Raw genomic sequence first — 21,281 nt, forward strand, 5'->3', positions numbered from 1 at the left:
TATAAGTATGTATGTATGTATGGGCCTTTTCTTTTCTACAGGTGGTACACATGAACACCCCTAAAGTCGGTTAATACAACGGTAAAAATCAACAAATTCCAAGTAATAAAGTTAAATGATTGACTGATCGAGTGCTTTAGCATATTATATTTTAGAGACTTCAAATTGATCGAGCTTTATGGATGTAAAACTTATGTCAACCCATGATGGAGTGTTTTACGAATCAAGAGAATTATCGGCGTTAAAGATAGATTTAAGGAGGGGGGCGTGTATGGGAGATGGCGTAGGGTTTGGGGAACGAAAAAGATGCTTCACCAATTTGTTTAATTAGACACGTAATCTATTTAATTTGCGAATCTTATATAATATCTAATATAATTTTCATATAAATTCATGATTCCATGTTTGCTCTCACGTGGAGAACATGCCTTTTTTTTACCGTAAAATTATACAGACGTTAGGCTAAAGGTTAGGATTGTTACAGTAGATCTTTAAAATACTCAATGTATTTATTAAAGTTGAAGGTAGGTAAGTGAAAATAACCCCAAACATAAAGGTCATAATTTATAATTTACCCTTACATTTATTAACATGTGTAATATATGAGATTATAAATAAAAAATACATCTAAGTTATACTAATCCAATATAATTTAATAAGTTCCTTGTGCATTCTAAAGGGGGTTAGTTCTGGTGCAAACCATATTTATCCTACAAACCATAAGAACAGATCCTAGCACTTAGAAAAAGTTAAATTAGCACATACCAAAACAATACATACATAAAAGTAGCACTGTTAAATTATATTAGCACATGAAAATTAATCAAGATAATTGATTCTAGCACATATTTGAATGATATCAACACTTTTCTTAATCAGCACATTGAAAACAAAAGGAAGATCCAAATAAATAATTAATTGCTTGTTAGCATAGGAAATTCAATATAATTGATATTATTTAGGATATTATTTTATCATTTTTGTATAATTGGTTGGATGTCACATGACACTTTTTAAATGGTTCTTACAGTTTGTATGCGAAATGTGGTTTGTGTTTGATCCTACTCCCATTATCTTATCGTAAAATGAAAATAATAGCTATTTTTTAGCTATTTTGATTTGTAACAATTAATAAAACTAAACTAAGTTATCGTTTTAAATTAGTTATATTTAATGGCATTATTATTTATATGATCCTCTAAATTATAATTTTTTAGCAAAATTAATTACACAAAATACATAATATAAGTAATAGATAATGAAAGTATCAGTAATAGATAATGAAATCTAATGAAATCAATTAGTGATGTACAAAAAGATAATATAATCGAGTTTATCGTAGTCTGATAACGAAATTATAGGATGGATGCAGATTTTTTGGATGCAGATAATATCACTTTTATATATCATAAATAAGTCGGTGAATTACATCAACTGCGCATGCCTATATAAAAGAGTGCAACTATACGTAGATGCTATTTGTCTCTCATTTCAAAAGAAAACGCAGATATTATTTCAAACCCGTTTCTACATATGGCGTCTCGATCAATGAAAGTTCATTGGGATCCGCCTAATTCGGGTTGGCTCAAACTCAATACGGACGGTAGTTCGTTAGGAAATCCAGGGCAGTCAAGTTATGGGGGTGTTGTAAGGAATACTCATGGTGAATGGGTTTGTGGTTACGTAGGAAATATTGGATATAATACAAGTCTTGCTGCTGAAATTTGGGGAATAATGATGGGGTTACGTTTCATCAGAGTCATGGGGTTGAACAATGTTGTCATTGAAACAGATTCTCAGGCTGCGCTTTTACTAATCACGGTGCATGGTGTGGATGAATCTGATCCACTAAGCTCCATGATAAACTCGTGCAAGAACGACATGGCACAGCTAAAATGTTATATGGTTCATGTAAAGCGAGATAAAAACCGTTGTGCTGATCTAATGGCAAGGCTTGGGAGAACACACGTTGAAGACTTTGTTGTCTATGATGACCCGCCAGCGAAGTTGATTCAACTGTTAAATGAAGATGCAGCTGTAGCAGCGGGGGAGTCACTCGGATTATTCACAACAATGTAAATGTTTTAAATTCTTTTAGTTAGGTATTTCATGTGTCGAATCCTTTTCATTCATTTACTTCGATGCGAGTTTCATCAGTTTGTGAAGCGTAAATATGCAATTGAATGAATGATGATCGTGTTAGTGGGTTTGTCAAGTTCATGAGATCAATAATTGTTCCTCTCGATTGCGGTACTTAATTTGTGATTTGCTTTATTGATGCTCTAGGTTTATTTCGGTAACAAATGTCATCGATACTTATGATCTTATGTTTAATTTCACTATATTAAAACTCAAGGTTTATTTCAGTAGCAATGTTTGTGATACTTACTGTTTTCTGTTTAATTGACTACTAATATTAAATTACTGTCATTTGCGAAATTGATTAGTGAGCTTAATTAATGTTAGATTCTGAAGTGACAATAGTTTGTGTTTGAGTTGAAAATCTGGATTGTGTTTTATGTGTGTGGTGTTGGAAATGAAAAGATGTTATATTCTTTAGATTTAGTCTTTAAATACTAGATCCTCCTTTTCTTTTTATCATTTTTCTGTTTCTGAATGTTGTTGATATAATTCAGATGATTTATCTCCGGAATCCATGGATGGCATATGGGACCCACATTTTTGCCTCTATCAACACACTCTCTTTAAGACCATGTGTAGTGGTAGTGGGTTATAATGCCCTTATCATGGGGCATTATCTGACACGTGGCCTCCTAGTCATCGATGAAGCATTATAGCGAAAGTGGCGTACTGGGGCATTATGCCAATAACCCCCATTCAATCATTTCACAATCATTTCACAATTATTTATTTTAATTTAAAACATAAAAAACTTCATTAATTTAAAAAAAAAATTACATTACTTGAAATAAAAATAAAATAAAAAACTGAAAAAAAAGAAAATAAAAAAAACAGAAAAAAAAACCGAAACAAAAAAAATAAACTTAAAAAGAAAATAACATGATCTAGAGTCCATATTTTTCTCTAATTTTTTGGCGACGCATTTGCGCAAGGATCAACGCATCGCCTTGTAGGTGGACGATAGGTTTGGACAAAAACTCAATGTCCTTTTCCATTTGCCTCGCCTCTTGCATCTCGTTAAATTTTTTGGTTTTGGCCACTCGTTCCTTCATAATCTCATAACGTTGGTGGCCGAGGTCGCGAATGTCTTGGACACGACGGTTCATCTCCTCGAAATCTTCCTTTAACTCGAGATCGGAAGACGACTCGACCGTTTTTTTCCCGGTTCCCTTTCTTCTACCGGTGGGTCGGACCAACTCTTCTTGAATTCCCTCGTCAACGTCCACCGTCTCATTTAAATCAACATTGCGGGCATCCGATGTCGGAGTTGACGTGTCAACGGAGGATGATGTTTTTGACCTTTTAGCCCGACGTCTACTACTAGACGTCATTGGATTAACTACCGCCCACTTTGGACTTTTTCGTAGTAGCTCCCAACACTTATAGTACGTGAAAGGGCATTTTGTCCTCTCGAACTCCTCCAAAGTCTTCGTTAAAACCCCGACGTCACCTTCACCGCTTGGGCGATTATTGTAGTTTCGTTGGAAGACTTCTTGGAACGCATGACACTTGTTGTTGATGTCGGTCCATTTGCTAGAAATGGAATCTTGGTCCTGATGTTCGCCTTGACCCCACGTGCTAAAGAAGAGTGCACGAACCCTATCCCAAAAAACCGGGCCCGTTTGAAAGTTTGCTACAAATAACAAAAAATTATAAGTTGTATGTTAAAAAATAAAGTAACAAAATAAGTAAAATAATATATATATAAAATGGTTACCGGTATCTTCGTCCTCCGAAATGTCGAGCCACGCCCGAGTCAACGTGAATTCCTCTTCCTTCGTCCATTTAATGATATTTTTGTACGCCGTGGTGTGTCTTTTTCCTTCTTCTTATGCGACCTTTTGCCGCGTTTCGATGGTTCTTGCACCGGTTCGGGTTGCGTCTCCGGCACGACTTCGACATCGGGTTCGGGTTGTGACGGTTGAGACCCGCCGGCTTGACCATAGCCGAAAGTGGGAGGAACAAACGGAGGGGCGCCACTCATTTAAGCCGCGTACGTTAAAAAACTCGGGTCCATGTCTTGAAGGTTATACGGGGTTTGCGGTTGGGTTGTGTTCGGGTTCGTGGGTCTTGCGGGGACACCAAAAGGGGGGCGGTATGGATGCATGATTGTATAAAAAATAGGAGGAAGTGGGTTTTTTTTATAAAAATTAGAAGAAAGTGGGAGAGAAAGTGGGTTTTTTATAAAAAAGGTGAGAATGTGGGGTAATATATATATATATATATATATATATATATATATATATATATAGTGGGTAATATTTTAAAGTAAAATAAATAAATAAATAATATGACCGTTGTCAACGGTCAAAAAGTGGGCCCCCTCTCATTTTAAGCGTTTTAATTAAAACGCCGGACCAAAATTTTTTCGAAAATAACGCCCTATAACGCCAGGTGTAGTGGCTTATGGGGCGTTATAGGGCGTTTTATTTGAAAAAATTTAAAAAAAACGCCCCACTACGGGCGGACTAATCAAGACACTTTATTTGATATTGTATCATCCTTATGGTGATCTACTGTCCCATTTCTTTATGCAAATTTTATTGCTAATTTCTTGGTATCTTCCTATATATTAAAATTTGAACTTAATGAACAGTAACGCTTTGAACAGTACACGGGGTATCTTCGTAATTTCATTTGCCTACAAAGATGAGAACGTGGTCATAAGGTTAGACAGAGAGAGCGACAGAAGGGGGAGAGACGGTGGTTCCAGGCGTCACAGAAGGGGGTGGAGACGGTGGTTCCATTGTGTACGCTTCACCACTGCGCCGACGTGTAAACCAGCTGTCTCGCGAGGAACTCTCCGGCGATGCCGGTAACTGTCCGGCGAACCTAGGGTTCCGCCATGACCTCATATGGTGGCGGCGTTGATGGTGTTCTGATTAATGAGCACCGATGGTTAACAGATTCAACGGAGATGAAGACAACTGCCATACGAGTTAGTTCCGACATATTTTCCGGTGAGTCTTCGGTAAGCCTCTTTTCTTTTGCATGTCGTTTTTTTTAACCAAGATCGGTGTTTTTGAAGGCGTTTAAGCGGCGGAGAGATGATGCTAGGGTTCCGGTGAAGGTCCGGCAAAGTTCGGGTACCCTGATTCAGATGTGCGTCTTCTAACTACAGTTAGGTCGGGGTCACATGGCTCTTAAACTAATGATATGTGTTGATTCAGTAACCGTAGGTGCTCCGCTCACCGATTTAGAGTCTCTGGCGAGTTCCACACCAGTGTAGATCGATAACCACAAAGGTTAGTGTTTTTGGGCTCTTTACTCATTTTCGTTGTTTCAAGTTACTGATGATGATTCCGACAATTATTCGAGTATAGTTGTCAAATTTGTTGGATTGTGGATTTGGAATGATGAATTTTGGGATTAAAGAGGGATATATATGCTGCATGCCTTTTTCAATATTGTTATTGAACCTAAAATTGTAGGGGTCCATTCACAGAATCCTTTAAACATGATTCATCCATTATGTTACCTTTTTAAAAGAATCAATAAATAAGTTATTGACAATGCAAACATCAAGTGAGAAAGTTGGATTGTTGATATCAAGAGTCCAAAGGAATTATTTAAATTAGATGGGTCAAACGGGTCGAAAGCATCAGAAAATTATAAGATGTCAGTTATAAAGCTGGTTTTGTTGCAAATTAGTTGTGATTTAAGAAAATATATTTTGCCCAATATTAGGCTGGAAAAAAAATCGACTGTTTCTTTTTAAACTTTCAAGTCTCAGAAGGGCATCAAGCAACAACGCTCAACACTACTCCGCTCTCAAACTTGACGCCCTCGACACAACCACAACCAACTCGAAGGCTTTCGTTAGGCGATTACGACTCTGCCAGGTATGCTTTGACAATTTAGGTTACTATTTTACGATGATGCGCTATGTATGTAAGGTATTCAAGAAAATGCTTTGATGGGTTTTTTTTATTTAAACCTCTGTTATGGTTAATGTTATTTATCACCATTTTGTGGCAAATTTTGTCTGTTTCGTTTTGATTTTGATTGGTGATAACTGTAGTTGTCTCCGATCTTAATATTTAGAGATACTTCCTTACACATTTTTATTTTTCAGTAAATTTCGTGATTTATGTAGGGCTTATGGTTTCAAGTTATTTCATTTAAACAATTTCTTTTGTACAACAATAGGAGGTTCGAAATTGTGATGTGAAGATGCATGCAGTTACCAAGCTTGCTAGCAACCTTCTGAGGATTCCTCTTTCTAATACCAGTAATCACATCACAATATCCATCAAACTTTATTTAGAAAAATATAGACCCATATTCATGAGATGCTTAAAACTGCATCTAAACCATTGAAGTAACATATAAAATAAAAAAAAACAGATAACTTTGAGGTTAAATTGTTTCATGTCAACCCAACCTGATTCAACTGTAGTATGTGATCAGGCCATATTGAATGTGTTGAATTAACAAAATAAACTTTTCAGGTTATTTTCAAAACATGGAATTCTAATTAACGATTACAAAGTTATCCTTAATTGTAAGTTGTTTTCCTGAAAATATATGTCGTAATCATCTGTATCAGTTTGGCTATATATTTATATCTAATACAAGTTTCTGAATCATGGTTTTTTTAAATGCCCCTAAGCATTCCAAAGCGCATACAAATATGTCATTACATTTTGATTATATATATGTTCTGTTGCAGTTTATGAGTTAATGCTCTACCTTTTTCTTTTCCCAATATGTTCAGGCTTTGCGACGAGCGATTTAGATTTCAAGTACACTAATTTGGCAAGCAAGGTAAGATTCAGAGGTTCTTTCTTTCCAAATTGCATATTATTTACACTTGAAATGTAAATATAAATATTAATGCAATACTTAGATTTATTTGTCAACCTCTTAGTAAAATTCACAAGAACAGATTGTTGACTCTTATCCTTTTTATATGCAGATGTTGAAACTTTGATTATAGTGCCTAATTCATAAAGTTATCAAAATTTCGTTTAAATCTGTTGTTACAGTTTAATCATAATCACTGAAATTAAGTTTGCTTTTTGAATTTTGTAGTTACATGAATTGTATATAGATTTATACAGGGTTGAGCTGGTTTGGTAACGGGCGCCACCCCCGCCAACTCATCATCTATAGCGCCCCGGGGCGCTATACCTCCACACCCTCGGATTTAAAGGGGGGCGCTATAGGAGGGGCTCCATCATGGTAACGATGGAGAAGGGGCGCTATAGAAGGGGGCCACCTGATTTAAACCAATGAAATCTTTTTTTTAATTTGTTTAATAGGGGGCTCCATCCACACCATCAAATTAAAGGGGGCTCCATGGCTGAGGTGGATCCTAGGTGGCGCTGACGTAGCCTGATAAAGCCCCCAGGGGGCTCCAACCACACTCTCCAGCCTAATTCAAGATATGGACTTTCACATTCTTTGCTAAAACTGAGTTAATTAACTTTTTAAATCATGTTTATTGTTTTGAATATCCATTTGATCGTGATGGTATGGCCATAGATGTTAACGATTATCAAACATGTAGCAAAACAAGATATGTATGTGTGTGAAATTATTTAAGAGTTTTTATGAAATGAAAATACACTTAGGTGACTTTTATTCTTTTAACCTATTTGAGTTAGTTTTAGTTTAAGTGCATTCTGAAGTAGACATGGTGAATTATGGTGGGCAAAGGGTTGCCGGTGGTGGTGGATTTTCAGTGATTTTGTAGATGTCATTTTATCTAAATAGCGAAAGGGTCGCCGTAAAGAGCTTATCAGTCACTTCAACATCCGTCTCCGAATACAAAGGTATGCTTAAATGAACCCAATCTGCGAAACCATTTACCCTACTAGCGAATCTGCTTTCTCACATAACTAGATTGAAACTAACTGTAACATTTGTGCCTGTAATCATCATGAACAGTTCAATTATCAATAAAATAATGTTATTTGATCCCAATGTTTGTTTCATTGTGTTTTACATTTTTCGTGTTTGGACTTTCGTTCAATTTCAAACTCTACATCGCTTTCTGGAGCATTATACGCAAACTGGTGCGTAAACGTACTCAGTTTAATGCGACAAATACTCCGGAACATCAACATATACTCAACATACCTTAAATAACCTTTACATAACTTAGAAATAAGTTTTGAAGGCTTTGGTATAGCAAAAACAACTTAATTCACTTACAGGGACTAAACTTGACAAACTGCGAAAGTATGCCAATTTGAACTATAACGAACATTCCGGAACATGTCCATAAGTTAAACATACCATAAATATCCTTTACATAGCTTAGAAATAGGCTCTGAGGGGTTTGGTATGCTAAAACAAACTTTTGGATCATTCAGGGACTAAAAGTGTCAAAAAGTGCACAAGTTTGCACTTTCGCGCATAACTTACGTTCTGAATACATCCGGACATCCAAAAATTTATGTAAGCATCCTTATATTATGCCTTAGTGGTTGGCATGAGAAAAATCCATTCGTCGCGTCATTTGGATCGTCTTTCACGCTTATGCGCATTCCGTCGTAATTAAGCGAACATCGCGATCGTACGGCCAAACGAACCGACATCCGACATATTTTTGGGCATGTTTCATGTCCACAATATTTAGGCATCATTTTTGGGCCTTAAAGGTGACTTTACAGGTCTTAAAGGGGCTGGAAATAGCTTAAAAACGCAACAGGGGCTGAATACGTAAATTCTGCAAGTGGTGCAGATCAGACGGGGCTAGGCGACCCGCGTAAGACCTGCACCCACTTTCACGCGGGCCGCGTGAACATGTCTGACAGCAGATTCTGCATTTAATGCAGAATCTGGCCTTTCGTTCGATCAAAGGGCGATGCCTTTTCACCCAAATGAAGGGCCAAGGGTCAAGTACACTGAATCTAACCCCTGGACACATGTACGCACGAGATCAAAGCACGTTATTCGATAAAACGATCCTAACGGTTCCACTTTTCCTATAAATACCCCCCCCCTTTTTTGTGTAAAAACCCACAAATCAGATCTAAATGCTCTAAGTTGATGCTTTTGCTTCATACCTGAGCTATTGGATCTTGATTAGCACTCGGGGACACTCCGTAAGTCTTCTTTCGCTCTTTTATTCGCTTTTCGAGTCCGAAAGTCAACGTTTTGTTGACTTTCTGCATTGACCAGCCTATGGTCGATGCGAAGTTCATGGAACTTCATAACGTGAGCGTGATCACGGTGGTTATGGTCCATAGTGACCATCCCTACTGATCACCACGTTATCTAGGCTCAGTGACGAGTCGTAGTTTCGGCCAAAATGTGCATTCTTGCATGTTTTGTAACCAAACTACTCGTGGGCATCAAAGCCGTTTGTTTTGATGTCAAACCTGTTTCTAAACTTAGTTAAGCATGTTCTAACATGCTTAGCTCGTCACTTTTAGTTTAGTGCTTATATAGGGTCGTAAGGTAAGCGATCTAAACCATCGCTTATGCTTTCGAACCCGACCCATTTGGTCGGTCATTAGGACCTGACCAAACACATTAGGTGACCATAGCTATAACCTTCCGAGGTTATACCTTGTGGTCACGATGTTAGGCGTTCCAGACGCGTTCTACGCGAGCGACGCGTTAGGGTAGCGTAAGCTACCTAAGCGGGTCGTGATGGACCGTAAGCACTTAGGTTAAGTTTCATTTTAGTATGTAGGTTTTGTTAAACCATATTACACGAGTCTCCATACTCGTTTGGTTTACGAACCCGCGTACTATCCGATCTTCCGATATGGTCCGGTATATTAACATAGCTACCTATTAGGTGCCGTTGATATTCCGTGACCTCTCACATTTACCCGGTTATTTCACAAGAACAACAAAGCAACCTCAGGTGAGTACATTGAACCCCTCTTTTACTGTTTTCCAAACTGTTTTGGGGTGAAACACATGTGCCTATCTGTTACTTTCATGCTTTCCATGTTTCCACATCATATGCCTGCTATGTTGTTAGTACATTATAGTACACGATTTCATTACATTTCATGCTATGTATGCCCATTGTGTGCGTACTTAGTACATTTGATTTACATTACATTTCTGTTGCATATGTTTACTCAGCATATGGACACATTGATTTACATGAACATTTCCGTTGCATATGTTTACTCTGCATATGGACACATTGATTTACATGAACATTTCCGTTGCATATGTTTACTCAGCATATGGACACATTGATTTACATGAACATTTCTGCTTCGTATGTTTACTTAGCATACTTAGTACAATTGTTTACATCACATGCCTTCATTTTGCTATGACATTTGGTTTGTTTAACATGGGACAATACATTCATTAACATTAGCTACGCCGTTCGTTAGTAGGTAGTGGTACCATAGGAATTGACAACTCCCATTCCTGAAGTCCTGGGTTTGATAGGACTGGAAGGAATGACCGAATTCGATATACATAACTTAGATAAACCTTTAATTTGTTTAAGGGTTTATCGCCGCAGTCTCAAGGCTTGGATGTATGCATAGTTTACAATACCGCATAAATGTTAATATCAATAGAGCATGCATTTTCCGCAGAACATAACGTTGATTTAAACTACGTTTTACTTCAACGTCTTGTTTTGTGCATATGGTTTAAGTTGATACATTTCGCTTACCATACATGATACATTTTGGGATGCACATTACATGATTTACATTGAACATAAACATGTCGACATTGACATACACATTTGGTGGTTTACATTTGAACATAAACATTTGACATGGTTTACAATAACACTTGACATTTGGTTTACACATGAACAATTTACATGGTGGATTGGTTTGGGAAAATGATTTAAGTAACGTGGCGTATGTAATATGATACAAACATGGTGGATACGCCGCTGGTACTTCCTATATATAAATGTTTGTATAATGTTATATATCGTGGCGTTATCTAAGTCATTTCAGCTTAGACACATTACATTTTACATAAATAACATATTCTTCACAAGACATTATTTTCACAAACAACTTATCTTATTCAACTCATTTTACTTGGTTATTCGTTTAACCTTGCACTTATCTATACATATCGTTTGATGTTATCGTTTTTCAAATGATTTACAAAGCAAAACAAATTACAAGGTTCATGACTGACTGTTATTAAACATTCTTTAAAACTCAAGTCATGAACCCCATTTTCACAAAAACTATGTATCTCACAGGCATTTTTATGCTGACGTACCTACTTTCACATGTGTTTTCAGGAGTTGTTCCATAAGGCGTTGATCACATTACTAGGGCGGACCTGTGCCTTAGTGCCTAACAATGAAGATAGGCTAGTATAAATATGTTATGAACTTGGTATTTCTTGTTTTGAAACAATGTACTACTCTTGTTTATAAATAAAATACAACTTGTATGCCATGGTTATGAAACAATTTAATTCTGTCCACGACACTCCCCGGCGTTTCCGCCGCGGTTGCATGTTACACGCGGCCGGGGTGTGACAGAAGAGTTGGTATCAGAGCCAGTGGTTATAGGGAATTAGGTTATTAGTAATGCTTTGACCTAGACTATAACTTTAGGACCCTGACACAAGTTATCTTGTGTTTAGAGTTTAAAACATGCACATCACCTATCCTTAGGTGATAACCACAACGGAAACTTCGGTTCCGCATCCGCTTTGAAAATTAATCATCTGTTCTAGGATGATTGATTACTAGGTTTTGAACCCTCTATTATAAGGTTTTGAACCCCTTTGGATTTTCAAAAATCCCGTCAAAGTGTTGGGTTAATAGTGTGAACACGTGCGAACTGGAAGGGTGAATGCCTGTACCCTGGGTTTTCTGTCTAAGGCTAGAGTGTTCGTACAAATCCACATAATCGGACCAGTCACTCTTACCTGGGAACTCTTGGGGTGAGTGTTCACTTATAGGCGAGCATGTCTTCGCGATACACTAATCCTGACCCATTTACTTTGACTAGACATTTCATGTCGCATATTTGCTTTGCGATGCATAACCGCCATCTTTGCTTTTGTTGATTTTGCTTCATCTCATTCTCTTCATCCAATCATCTCACTCGTTTCATTTCATGTTTTTCTCTTCTAGAATGCCTCCTCGACGCGACAACCAGATAGCTACTGCCGAGCTGGCGGAGATTATTGCGCAGCAGATGGCTGCTCAATTTCCGAATCTCTTTGCTCAATGGAACCAGGCCAACAACAACAATGGTACATGCAAATACAAGGATTTTAACCAGGCTAAGCCACTCAAGTTTAGTGGTTCTGAAGGAGCAACTGGGCTTCTTCAGTGGTTCGAGAGCATCGAGAACACTTTCCGTCATGTGCAGTGTCCTGACAATCGCAAAGTCGAGTTTTCTTCAAGCGTGTTTCAGAAGAGGGCTCTAACATGGTGGAATGGGGTTATGAGAGATCAAGGTGCAGAAGTTGCTCTAGCGCAGACATGGGCTCAACTGAGAGCTCTTATGATGAGGGAGTTTTGTCCTCGTCATGAGCAACGAGCGTTGGAGAAAGAATTTGATGCGTTGAAGCAAGATAGTGGCGAGCACAGGGCTTATACAGATAGGTTTGAGGAGCTGAGTCTTCTTTGCCCAACTATGGTTACCCCACTCGATAAGGCCATCGAAAGATACATCGACGGCCTACCTGACTCAGTACAAGATATCCTTACTGGTAGCAACCCTACCACACTTCGTCAGGCGATCGAGTTATCAGCGACGTTGACTGAGTCGCAAATTCGAAAGAATAAATTGCACAGGAAGGGTGACAAGGGCAAGAAGCAGTCGGCTGACAAGGAAGATAGCAAGAAAGGTCAAAACAAGAAGGGAAAGGACTCTGGTTCCTCAAGGGGGTCAAGGAAGCGTAAGGCTTCCCAAAATTTTGCTGTGACTGCCCAAGCTAACCAAGCAGCTCCCAACCAGCCTCCAGCGAAGAAACCCTATTCAGGAAGTGCACCTTTGTGCAATCGATGCAACAGTCACCACCAGCCACAATATCAGTGCCGTTTCTGTACTAACTGTGGGAAGTCGGGTCATCTTGCTGATGCTTGTCGGTTTGCTCAGAATAACGCAGTCCAGAACCCTGCTCAACAGGTTGCTCAACAACAGGGTCAGGCTGCACGACCAAACTACCCACCAGGTGCATGTTATAATTGTGGGGATCTGACCCACTACAGAAATCGGTGTCCAAGACTAGTCAACCAGAACCAGAATGCAAACCAGAATCCGGCACCAGCTCGAGGTCGAGTCTTTAACATGAATGCACAAGAAGCCCAAGCAGACAACGAGGTGGTGAACGGTACGTTCTTTATTAATAATCAGCCAGCATCTGTTCTTTTTGATTCGGGTGCCGACAAGAGCTTTGTGTCATTGTCTTTTGAGACAATGCTTCACGTGTCTAGAACGAAACTAGGTAAACCTTTGACAGTAGAGGTTGCCAGTGGTGAACCCATCGTTCTAAATTCTGTTCTGCGCAACTGCCAGTTGAACCTTAACGACCATATTTTTCCTATTGACCTCACGCCAATGCAACTTGGAAGCTTCGATATTATTGTGGGAATGGATTGGTTATCCAAGCATCGCGCAGAGATAGTTTGTTCTGAGAAGATTGTTCGTATACCGCTGTCGACAGGCGAGATCCTACAAGTTCGTGGCGAGAAGCCTGCCGGTGGTCTCAAACTCATGTCTTGTTTTAAAGCACAGAAGTATCTGCGAAAGCACTATGTGGCTTTCTTAGCGCATGTTACAGCAGATAAAGGCAAGGGTAAGTCTATTTCAGATATTCCTGTCGTTCGGGATTATTCCGAAGTATTCCCTGAAGACTTACCTGGTCTACCTCCAGCACGCCAAGTCGAGTTCCGTATTGATCTCGTACCTGGTGCAAATCCCGTTGCCAGAGCTCCATACCGTCTTGCACCGTCAGAGATGCAAGAATTATCTAAACAGCTGCAGGAACTCTCCGACAAAGGTTTTATCCGTCCTAGCTTTTCACCCTGGGGTGCTCCCGTTCTCTTTGTAAAGAAGAAGGATGGATCTTTTAGGATGTGTATCGATTATCGTGAGCTTAACAAGCTTACCATCAAAAATCGATATCCCCTACCTCGCATTGATGATCTTTTTGATCAATTGCAAGGCGCTTCTTATTTTTCAAAGATCGATCTACGATCTGGATATCATCAGCTTCGTGTACATGAAGAAGACATTCCAAAGACAGCATTCCGTACTCGTTATGGACATTATGAGTTCACAGTCATGCCATTCGGTTTGACTAATGCTCCTGCTATTTTCATGGACTTAATGAATAGGGTCTGCAAGCCTTATTTAGATAAGTTCATCATCGTTTTCATTGACGACATTTTGATATATTCTAAGACGCGAGCTGATCATGAGCAACATCTTCGTCTTACATTGGAACTCCTAAAGAAAGAACAACTTTTCGCCAAATTCTCCAAGTGTGAATTCTGGCTTAAAGAGGTTCAATTCTTAGGACATATTGTCAACGAACAAGGTATTCATGTAGATCCCTCCAAGATCAGTGCGATCAAGGATTGGGATACACCTACTACCCCTACTGAAGTTCGTTCTTTTCTTGGTCTAGCGGGTTATTACCGCCGCTTCATTGAAAACTTCTCAAAGATTGCAGTTCCTCTAACTGCTCTAACTCAGAAGAACAAGCCATTTGAATGGGGAGTCAAACAAGAGGAAGCGTTTCAGACTTTGAAACAAAAGCTTTGCGACGCGCCTGTCCTAACATTGCCTGAGGGCAACGATGAGTTCGTCGTATATTGCGACGCATCTAAATTAGGACTTGGCTGCGTCCTGATGCAAAGAAACAAAGTCATAGCATACGCATCAAGGCAGTTGAAGATACATGAGAAGAACTACACCACTCATGATCTTGAGTTGGGTGCAGTTGTCTTCGCTCTCAAGATCTGGAGACACTACTTGTATGGTACAAAATGTGTGGTTTTCACTGACCACAAAAGTCTTCAACATATCTTCAATCAAAAGGAACTCAACATGAGGCAAAGACGTTGGGTTGAACTTCTAAACGACTACGACTGCGAGATTCGCTACCATCCTGGGAAGGCGAATGTCGTAGCCGATGCATTGAGTCGCAAGGAACGTATTAAGCTTCATTGTGTACGTGTCCAATCTGTTGTTCAAACCGATATCCAAGCTCGTATTTCTCAGGCTCAACAAGCTTGTGTTTCACAAGGTTTAATGGATAAGGAATTTCCTTATCACATAACACCGGCTCTTGAACTGAAAGACAATGGATCGTACTATTTCATGGACCGTTTGTGGGTCCCAAGCCAAGATGATCTTCGTACCTTGCTTATGGATGAAGCCCATAAGTCTCATTATTCTATTCATCCTGGCTCAGATAAGATGTGTAAGGATCTTCGTATTCAGTATTGGTGGCCTGATATGAAGAAAGACATTGCCTTATACGTATCCAAATGCCTTACTTGTCTTAAGGTTAAGGCTGAACATCAGCGTCCTTCCGGATTATTAGAGCAACCGGAGATCCCAGTTTGGAAATGGGAAAACATTACTATGGATCTCATTACTAAACTTCCACGCACAAAGAAAGGTCACGATGCCATCTGGGTAGTCGTTGATCGTCTTACCAAGTCAGCACATTTCTTGCCAATCCGTGAGGATTATTCAGCTAACAGACTTGCTCAAATCTACGTAGATGAAATTGTAGCTAGACATGGTGTTCCTTTGAGCATCATTTCTGACAGAGATGCTCGTTTCACTTCTCATTTTTGGAGAACCATGCAATCTGCTATGGGGTCCCAACTTAATCTGAGCACAGCTTATCATCCGCAAACGGATGGTCAATCTGAAAGAACAATCCAGACACTGGAGGATATGCTTAGAGCTTGTGTGATAGACTTTGGTGGTAGTTGGGATTCACATCTTCCATTGATTGAATTCTCCTACAACAACAGTTATCACTCCAGCATCAACATGGCTCCTTTCGAGGCTCTCTATGGTCGAAAATGTCGTTCACCAGTCTGCTGGAATGAGATTGGCGAGGCTCAGCTTACTGGACCTGCCCTCATTCTAGAGACAACAGAAAAGGTAAAGAAAGTTCGTGATAACCTTCAGACAGCTAGAAGCCGTCAGAAGAGTTACGCGGACCTAAAACGCAAACCCTTGGATTTTCAAGTCGGTGATCGTGTATTACTTAAGGTCTCACCTTGGAAAGGTGTGATCAGATTTGGAAAGAAAGGAAAACTTGCACCTAGATATGTTGGACCATTCAAGATCGTCGAAAGAATCGGTAAGGTAGCCTACAGACTTGAGTTACCTCCTGAACTTGGAAATGTTCATCCAACCTTTCACGTGTCCAATCTCAAGAGGTGTTTAGCTGATGAAAACCTCCACATACCGCTTGACGAAATTCGTGTTGATGAAACACTGAAATTTGTTGAGAAACCGGTAGAAATCATGGAACGTGAAGTCAAGTGGCTCAAACGCAAGCGCATTCCTTTGGTCAAGGTTCGTTGGGAATCTAAGCGTGGACCCGAGTTTACTTGGGAACGTGAAGACCAAATGAAGGCAAAATATCCGCATCTTTTTCAATCAGTTTCCTCTAAATAAATTTCGGGACGAAATTTCCACAAGTAGGGGAGACTGTAACATTTGTGCCTGTAATCATCATGAACAGTTCAATTATCAATAAAATAATGTTATTTGATCCCAATGTTTGTTTCATTGTGTTTTACATTTTTCGTGTTTGGACTTTCGTTCAATTTCAAACTCTACATCGCTTTCTGGAGCATTATACGCAAACTGGTGCGTAAACGTACTCAGTTTAATGCGACAAATACTCCGGAACATCAACATATACTCAACATACCTTAAATAACCTTTACATAACTTAGAAATAAGTTTTGAAGGCTTTGGTATAGCAAAAACAACTTAATTCACTTACAGGGACTAAACTTGACAAACTGCGAAAGTATGCCAATTTGAACTGTAACGAACATTCCGGAACATGTCCATAAGTTAAACATACCATAAATATCCTTTACATAGCTTAGAAATAGGCTCTGAGGGGTTTGGTATGCTAAAACAAACTTTTGGATCATTCAGGGACTAAAAGTGTCAAAAAGTGCACAAGTTTGCACTTTCGCGCATAACTTACGTTCTGAATACATCCGGACATCCAAAAATTTATGTAAGCATCCTTATATTATGCCTTAGTGGTTGGCATGAGAAAAATCCATTCGTCGCGTCATTTGGATCGTCTTTCACGCTTATGCGCATTCCGTCGTAATTAAGCGAACATCGCGATCGTACGGCCAAACGAACCGACATCCGACATATTTTTGGGCATGTTTCATGTCCACAATGTTTAGGCATCATTTTTGGGCCTTAAAGGTGACTTTACAGGTCTTAAAGGGGCTGGAAATAGCTTAAAAACGCAACAGGGGCTGAATACGTAAATTCTGCAAGTGGTGCAGATCAGACGGGGCTAGGCGACCCGCGTAAGACCTGCACCCACTTTCACGCGGGCCGCGTGAACATGTCTGACAGCAGATTCTGCATTTAATGCAGAATCTGGCCTTTCGTTCGATCAAAGGGCGATGCCTTTTCACCCAAATGAAGGGCCAAGGGTCAAGTACACTGAATCTAACCCCTGGACACATGTACGCACGAGATCAAAGCACGTTATTCGATAAAACGATCCTAACGGTTCCACTTTTCCTATAAATACCCCCCCCCCTTTTTGTGTAAAAACCCACAAATCAGATCTAAATGCTCTAAGTTGATGCTTTTGCTTCATACCTGAGCTATTGGATCTTGATTAGCACTCGGGGACACTCCGTAAGTCTTCTTTCGCTCTTTTATTCGCTTTTCGAGTCCGAAAGTCAACGTTTTGTTGACTTTCTGCATTGACCAGCCTATGGTCGATGCGAAGTTCATGGAACTTCATAACGTGAGCGTGATCACGGTGGTTATGGTCCATAGTGACCATCCCTACTGATCACCACGTTATCTAGGCTCAGTGACGAGTCGTAGTTTCGGCCAAAATGTGCATTCTTGCATGTTTTGTAACCAAACTACTCGTGGGCATCAAAGCCGTTTGTTTTGATGTCAAACCTGTTTCTAAACTTAGTTAAGCATGTTCTAACATGCTTAGCTCGTCACTTTTAGTTTAGTGCTTATATAGGGTCGTAAGGTAAGCGATCTAAACCATCGCTTATGCTTTCGAACCCGACCCATTTGGTCGGTCATTAGGACCTGACCAAACACATTAGGTGACCATAGCTATAACCTTCCGAGGTTATACCTTGTGGTCACGATGTTAGGCGTTCCAGACGCGTTCTACGCGAGCGACGCGTTAGGGTAGCGTAAGCTACCTAAGCGGGTCGTGATGGACCATAAGCACTTAGGTTAAGTTTCATTTTAGTATGTAGGTTTTGTTAAACCATATTACACGAGTCTCCATACTCGTTTGGTTTACGAACCCGCGTACTATCCGATCTTCCGATATGGTCCGGTATATTAACATAGCTACCTATTAGGTGCCGTTGATATTCCGTGACCTCTCACATTTACCCGGTTATTTCACAAGAACAACAAAGCAACCTCAGGTGAGTACATTGAACCCCTCTTTTACTGTTTTCCAAACTGTTTTGGGGTGAAACACATGTGCCTATCTGTTACTTTCATGCTTTCCATGTTTCCACATCATATGCCTGCTATGTTGTTAGTACATTATAGTACACGATTTCATTACATTTCATGCTATGTATGCCCATTGTGTGCGTACTTAGTACATTTGATTTACATTACATTTCTGTTGCATATGTTTACTCAGCATATGGACACATTGATTTACATGAACATTTCCGTTGCATATGTTTACTCCGCATATGGACACATTGATTTACATGAACATTTCCGTTGCATATGTTTACTCAGCATATGGACACATTGATTTACATGAACATTTCTGCTTCGTATGTTTACTTAGCATACTTAGTACAATTGTTTACATCACATGCCTTCATTTTGCTATGACATTTGGTTTGTTTAACATGGGACAATACATTCATTAACATTAGCTACGCCGTTCGTTAGTAGGTAGTGGTACCATAGGAATTGACAACTCCCATTCCTGAAGTCCTGGGTTTGATAGGACTGGAAGGAATGACCGAATTCGATATACATAACTTAGATAAACCTTTAATTTGTTTAAGGGTTTATCGCCGCAGTCTCAAGGCTTGGATGTATGCATAGTTTACAATACCGCATAAATGTTAATATCAATAGAGCATGCATTTTCCGCAGAACATAACGTTGATTTAAACTACGTTTTACTTCAACGTCTTGTTTTGTGCATATGGTTTAAGTTGATACATTTCGCTTACCATACATGATACATTTTGGGATGCACATTACATGATTTACATTGAACATAAACATGTCGACATTGACATACACATTTGGTGGTTTACATTTGAACATAAACATTTGACATGGTTTACAATAACACTTGACATTTGGTTTACACATGAACAATTTACATGGTGGATTGGTTTGGGAAAATGATTTAAGTAACGTGGCGTATGTAATATGATACAAACATGGTGGATACGCCGCTGGTACTTCCTATATATAAATGTTTGTATAATGTTATATATCGTGGCGTTATCTAAGTCATTTCAGCTTAGACACATTACATTTTACATAAATAACATATTCTTCACAAGACATTATTTTCACAAACAACTTATCTTATTCAACTCATTTTACTTGGTTATTCGTTTAACCTTGCACTTATCTATACATATCGTTTGATGTTATCGTTTTTCAAATGATTTACAAAGCAAAACAAATTACAAGGTTCATGACTGACTGTTATTAAACATTCTTTAAAACTCAAGTCATGAACCCCATTTTCACAAAAACTATGTATCTCACAGGCATTTTTATGCTGACGTACCTACTTTCACATGTGTTTTCAGGAGTTGTTCCATAAGGCGTTGATCACATTACTAGGGCGGACCTGTGCCTTAGTGCCTAACAATGAAGATAGGCTAGTATAAATATGTTATGAACTTGGTATTTCTTGTTTTGAAACAATGTACTACTCTTGTTTATAAATAAAATACAACTTGTATGCCATGGTTATGAAACAATTTAATTCTGTCCACGACACTCCCCGGCGTTTCCGCCGCGGTTGCATGTTACACGCGGCCGGGGTGTGACACTAACCTACATATAGCCTTGTTTTTGATTGTCAGGAATGCTACTAGAAATGACACCGGCAGGCGGCAACTACAGTGGCAATCAATCAAAGCATGAAAAGCACACTGTAATTGTAATTTTGGTTCTCATTGTATAATAAAAAATCGCAATCAGTTGCTTAAGTTTGTACGCTGTGTTTTACGCCGCCGCAACGCGCGGCGGGTAAAAATTCTAGTTGAATATATGAGGTAAATAGTTGGGCACCTAACAATCTTATTGAACCTGTAGATGTGATAGAAGAGACGGATATAAATACGGAATGCTGCATACACGTGCTTGAGATTTTGTTAAGCAAAGCTGATACTGAAATTGTTGAATGTGAATGAGAGTTAATGGACTTGTTGAGTCAACTTGCCTGCACTGATGAAGTATTTTTAAGAACAGTTCACAACTCTAGCTATGGATCATACACAAATTTAGAATATTGGTATTCATTTTAGCTTGCGTGTCATTCTTTATTTTTGTATACTGTATGTTTAAGTTTTATGTGAATTACATTTTGTATGTAATGCAAGAATCTACTGTAGTGTATCAATGTTCCCTCGAGTATGGTTTAATTAGACACATAATCTACTTATGTTGCGGATCTTATATATTATTTAGTATAATTTTCATATAAATTCATGATTCTATGTTTGCTCTCACATGGAGCACCTGTTTTTTTTTTACGGTAAAATTAAACAGAAATTAGACTAAATGTTAGGATTGTTACAATAAATGATCTTTAAACTACTCAATGTATTTATTAAAGTTAAAGGTAGGTGAGTGAAAGTAACCTTAAACAGAAAGGTCATAATTTATAATTTACCCTTACATTTATCAACATGTGTAATATACTATTATAAATAATAATTACATCTAACTTATACTAATCCCGGGTTAGGATATAATACGAAATTTATTTGG

The 21,281-nt window shown here is 38.9% G+C and overlaps 1 long non-coding RNA gene across 7 annotated transcripts; it reads left to right on the forward strand.

The window, feature by feature from the left end:
* The first annotated feature begins 4,759 nt into the window (after positions 1 to 4,759).
* Positions 4,760 to 20,779, forward strand: LOC110874993. 7 transcript variants are annotated; one of them, XR_004867875.1, is made up of 9 exons: positions 4,767 to 5,102; positions 5,171 to 5,244; positions 5,313 to 5,387; positions 5,870 to 5,984; positions 6,292 to 6,373; positions 6,594 to 6,646; positions 6,860 to 7,919; positions 20,353 to 20,442; positions 20,604 to 20,779. It is a non-coding gene; the product is annotated as an uncharacterized LOC110874993 (long non-coding RNA). The 7 variants fall into 7 exon arrangements; XR_004867874.1 differs by having other exon boundaries at positions 4,768 to 5,102; positions 20,372 to 20,442; XR_002556421.2 differs by having other exon boundaries at positions 4,766 to 5,102; positions 5,830 to 5,984; positions 20,372 to 20,779.
* The last annotated feature ends 502 nt before the right edge of the window (positions 20,780 to 21,281 follow it).

Source organism: Helianthus annuus, chromosome 9 (genome assembly GCF_002127325.2).
Source record: "Helianthus annuus cultivar XRQ/B chromosome 9, HanXRQr2.0-SUNRISE, whole genome shotgun sequence".
Taxonomy (NCBI): domain Eukaryota; kingdom Viridiplantae; phylum Streptophyta; class Magnoliopsida; order Asterales; family Asteraceae; genus Helianthus; species Helianthus annuus.